This window comes from Dromiciops gliroides, chromosome 1, assembly GCF_019393635.1.
Source record: "Dromiciops gliroides isolate mDroGli1 chromosome 1, mDroGli1.pri, whole genome shotgun sequence".
Classification (NCBI taxonomy): domain Eukaryota; kingdom Metazoa; phylum Chordata; class Mammalia; order Microbiotheria; family Microbiotheriidae; genus Dromiciops; species Dromiciops gliroides.
This window is the reverse complement of record NC_057861.1, coordinates 80,316,580-80,322,266: the sequence shown is the minus strand read 5'-3', so window position 1 is coordinate 80,322,266 and position 5,687 is coordinate 80,316,580.

Here is a 5,687-nt window from a genome sequence, read left to right as displayed (position 1 = left end):
GCGGGCTTAGTGGAAAGGTAGCCGGGGCGGGGGGGGGGGGGGGGGGGGGTGTCCGTGCATTTACACACCCTCCCCTCAATTAATGTTATGTAAGCAGTGTATGAGCATAACAGAGTTTTAAATGTGCAAACAAAATGGTCTATGCCCGGGGAACTTCTTGGGTTCAAAGAGAACTGGAGTAGCTGATTTGGCAGAGGCAAAAGGCAGCTGAGCAGTGGACTAGTCCAGTGACGGAGAGAGCTCCAGGCTTGAGAATGCGGTCTGGGGTAAAACCTTTGCAGCGGGAGGGGGCCCAGAGAAAGCGTCACGTTTCCCTTCCCCAGACCGAACCAGAAGGAGACAATGTGACCACCCAAAAAAGAGAAACACAGAGGATGAACACGCAAATACAGATATAGCCACCTGAGGAGGGAAGCAGCTTCAAGGAGCATGACCCCCTGAACTGTATTGCTGTTAATGGACTCAAGAAGGGTCGTCCAGTCTAACAGGGGCCTGGCCTTCCCGTTTGTGGAGGCCGCCATGTGATGATGCACTGTGGATGCTGAGGGATCCTGCTTCCTAAAAAGTTGAATAAAGGACACTTGGCTTTAACTTCAGAGCATGCACAGCTATCCCATAATTTTCCTGTCAGCTCACTAGATGTTCTTGGAAAGCCTTTTAAATGGATGTTCAACCAGAACTGTTTGAAAAGGCACCAAAAACTTACTTTTTTCCTATTTGCAGGACACAGGTGTAAAGATAACACTCTGAGCACTGGAGGGCTGATGAGGGAGGTGCCATTCTCCTCAATGGGCTAACTGGTGAGCTCATGGCCTCCTAGGCAAACCTTCTTGGGGACCAAGAAGCTTCTATTTTTGTCTTCTTTCCTTTGGTACATGGCCTTTAACTAGAAGTTGTGAGCTTACCCTGGGTACATGAGTCTCCTCTGTCATGGACCTCCGGGTACTTGTGGGAGAGCCTGCCTCAGACTTTTATGGAAGAAATGTTTTGTACCAACTGTCTTTACTATGCCACCTTAGCAAAAACCCTTTGCTAAAAACCTAATTGATGTCTACTGACTGATTAAAATGGGACAAAGATCAGTGGTAGCTTGTGAGTGATAGTATTAGAAACCCCAGCAACTTTCAGGGTTAATAACATAATACACAGATACATATATCTTTGTGTGTGTGTGTGTGTGTGTGTATTCATGTATGTATATGTGTATGTATACATGCCATATAAGTAATTTCTGGGTCATGTGACCAATAAGATGAAGGGCTAGACATTTTCTCTGCTCCTCATGCCCTCTCAAACCTCTTCAAAATAGAAATTATGCACCAAAGATAAAGGAACTTTGGGAGCCCCCGTGGTCTAGGACGTATGGAACCCCAAAACAGTTAAAAACAAACAAACAAAAAAAACCACAGACACTTACCTGAGCTCAAGTAGCACTCCCTCTCCCACTGTCCACCATGCTACCAGCAGTGAGGCTATACTAGCCAAAGTGATCCCTGGGCTTGCAAGAAAACCCACCCCACATACTGCTCCTCCCTGCCTTCTTCCAGTTCCATGAAGAGCTAGACTCTAAGCTTTGGAAGTTGGCTAGGGTCTCAGTGGCCTGTACCCTGGCAGCATTCTGCCTAATTAGGATTAGGAAGATTCAGTTTTAGACATGTTGCAAAAGATCTCTACAGAAGAGCTGAGGAACAAAAGGACTAGGATGTATGCCTAGACTTGAAACAGAGATCAGTCTCATAAAACCCACCCCAAAGCCAAGCCTCAGCCACCCAAACTCTCTGGCTTCAGTAACACCAGTGTGGCAGTTCTGCAGGACTTGTGTGTGTGTGTGGGGGGGGGGGGACTGTGCACTACTCTACTAAGTTTGAAAGAGCCTAGCATCTAACTGGAGTCAATTCTGTCTCTCCAAAAGTCATCTGGGGCAGGGACCTGGGCTGGGAAATTGTCTGGTATGGGAGATGTCTGAAATGCTTTGAGATCAAGTTGCTAGGGAAACCACTCCTCTCCCAGAGAGGAGGGAGTAAACAAATGAGCAACAGGGGAAAATAAAGGGGGAAAAACAATGCTGAAATTACCAAAGATCCTAGGAAGAAAACTGAGAGACCTTGAAGATAAGCAGAGAAAAAAACATTAATAACAGAAACAAATATGAACTTCCAAGTAGATTTTGGAATCAGCCAGAGATTATAGTTAAATCCATAGAAGATGATAAGATCACCAGATAAAGTAGTATAGACAGAAAAGTAGTAGTATAGAGAGAGAAGAGGCCCAGGACAGAGTCTTTTGGGACACCCATGGTTGATGGTCATGAGCTGGATGACAATCTAGTAAATAAGACTGAGAAGAAGCTGTGTAATAGAACTAAGGAGGAGAACCAAGAAGAAGTGGTGTCTAGAAAATATATAGAGAAGAGAGTATTAGGAACAGGGTGATTAACAGTGGAGAATGCAATACAGAGTCAATCAGGATCAGTGTCAAAGGCTGCAGAATGGTTGAGAATGAGAAAAGGCCACTGCAGGACAGAGCCAAGACAACAGAGTAGAAACAGCAACCCAGCTGAATTCTTCCAACATTCCCCTCAAAACAACTTAAAAATAATCTATCAACTTGAATTTTGGAGAGGCAGAGACAACATAAAGTCAGGGTGAGACATTTCTAGCCTAAAACAACTTAGGAAGTCAGGAGGAGAAGTCTGTGACATTGGTGTGGGAGATAGCCCAGAGCACATCCAGTTGAAACACCAGCAGTGGGCCATAAGCCTTGGAGACAGCAACAGTAACAGCAACACCAGCAGCTTCAGGAATTCTCATCCCAGAGATGGTATGGTCAGACAACTGGACAGAAAGAGATCACAAGGGATTTTTTGCTGGCACTGGGTGCAGCTGGTTCTGACTGGCAACTCTATTACCCATATACAGTTCTAGGTCATCGTTCCAAGGTGGAGAGAAGTGCTTGTGGTCAGTCACAAGGAAACAAGGGCCCTGGTGACAGTTCCAAGGGAGAGAGGAGCACTAGCACTTGCACCTGCAGAGAAAGAAGGGACCTGGTCACAATTCCAGGGCCAAGAGGAGTGCTAGTGCTTATAGCCGTAGAGAAGCAGGGACCCTTGCTGGGTAGAGATAAAAGCACAGAACAGGAGAGCACTGACCACACCTCTCCCTGGATCACATCACCTTGGAACCAATGAAAATTTGCAGACTCTCAGAACTAGCTCTGAAAACAGCAACATGAAAAAGTCTGAAGCTTGGGGCAGTGTTTTCCCACCCTGAGGTGAGCAGAGGCCCAATTTAACATAAATTTCAAACTCAAGAAATAGGCTAGAAAAACGAACAAACAACAACAACAACAACAACAAAAACCCTTGACCATAAAAAGATAGGAAGACCAAGACACAAACTAAACACTAAAGAACATAACAACATTTTGAAAACGGCTATAAGCAAAGCCTCAATGAAAAATGCTAATTGGACCCAAGCCCAACATGAATTTCTGAAAGAGTTAAAGAAAGACATAACAGTGGCAGAGAAAAATTTGTGAAAAGAAATGAGAGTAATGTAAGAAAATTTTGAAAAGAGAATTAACAGCTTGATAAAAATCACAAAAAATACTGAAGAAAATAACATAAAAACTAGAATTGGTAAAAGAGGTACAAAAATTCACACTTAAGAAAATAATTCTTTAGAAATTGGAATTGGGCAAATGGAAGCTAATGACTCCATGAGACATCAAGAAACAATAAAATGAAGTCAAAAGAATGAAAAAATAGAAGAAAATGTGAAATATCTCATTGGAAAAACAAATGTCCTGGAAAATAGATTGAGGAGAGATAATTTAAGAATTATTAGACTACCTGAAACCCATGATCAAAAAAGAGGTGAGAAATTATATTTCAAGAAATTATAAAGGAAAACAGCCCCAATATCCTAGAACCAATTTAAATATAAAAAACCAATCACTGCCTAAAAGAGATCCCAAAATGGAAACTTCCAGGAATATCACAGCCAAATTCCAGAGCTCCCAGGTCAAAGAGTAAATTTTGTAAGCATTCAGAATAAAATAATTCTAATATGGTGGAGCCACAGTCAGGATCACACAAGATTTAGAAGCTTCCATATTAAAGAAGCAGAAGACGATTTGGGATATGATATTCCAAGAAGGCAAAGGAACTAGGATTATAACCAAGAATAATTTACCCAGCAAAACTAAGCACAATCTTTTTGGAGGGGTGGAGAAGGGGCGGGGAAATGGATATCTACTCAAATAGAGGACTTTCAAGCATTCCTGATAAAAAGACCAGAGCTGAATAGAAATGTTGACATTCAAACACAAGACTCAAGAGAAGCATAAAAAGGTAAACATGAAAGAGAAATCATAGATACTCAATAAAGTTAGTTTACATTCCTATATGGGAAGATAACACCTGTAACTCCTAAGAATTTTCATTATTAAGGCAGTAAAGGAGCCTACATAGACAGAATGCATGGGCATGAGTTGATTATGTTGGAATAATCTCCAAAAATTAAGAGATGAGAAAGAGGGATGCTTTGGGAGAAAGGGAAAGGAAAAGTAAGAATGAGGGAAACTATATAAAAGAGATGTGCAATGGAAGAGCTTTTACAATGGAGGGGAAAATGGAGGAGGGGGCAATGCTCGAACCTTACTCTCATAAGAACTGGTTCAAAGAGGGAAGACTATATATACACATTCAGTTGAGGTCACAAATCTACTTTCCACAGAAGGGGAATATGAAGAGAAGGGGATAAGAGGAAAGGAGGGCATCAATGATAAAAGGGACAGTAGATTAAGAGAGGCAGTTGTCAGAAGTAAAATAGACTTTTGAGGAGTTACAGGATGGTTGGGTATTGCCTTAATTTTCATGTAATGGGAAAAAAAATACTTTATTAATTTAAAAAAATAAATTAAAAAAAAGATACTAGGGGCAGGTAGGTGGCGCAGTGGATACAGCACCAGCCCTGGGGTCAGGAGGACCTGAGTTCAAATCCAGCCTCAGACACTTAACACTTACTAGCTGTGTGACCCTGGGCAAGTCACTTAACCCCAATTGCCTCACTTAAAAAAAAAAGATACAAATGAGTTGAATATTAACAGATACTTATATAGTGCTTTAACATATGCAACATTCTTTTTACATAGTGAGAACAAATAGGTAATCTCCTCCTGACGCCCAAGTGTAGAACCAGAGGCCACTTCTGCTGTATTCTATCTCAGTGCTGAAGGATTTGGTACTTTAGGATGACGCAGCAAACCCTACTTGGTCCTTTGGCATCCTCTATAATGGCTCCAAGCTATGGGAGAAGGCATCAGTTTTAAAGGAGAGAGAGCTTCCATTTTCTTTCTCTTCCACCTTAACTTGGAATTTGGGGCTAAGAAATCCTTTCTTTTGGAATTCCTGGAAGGGCTGGGGAAGAGCAGCCTTTCTTCTCCTTGGCAAAAATTGTAACTACTCACATGTGGCTGCTGGAGCAGATATTCATCCAGGTGACCCTAAGCTGGGATACCTATTCTGTTTCTTTTCCTGAGAATAGGCACACAAACAGTGACCATGAGATGGATATTTCAAGCCTTGGCTTGTGAAATTGGAGATGTCAGGAGTTCCTGGGTCCTTCCATCAGTGCTGATTGAACTAAAGAAGGTGCCTCTATTACACCTATACTACCACAGTGCTT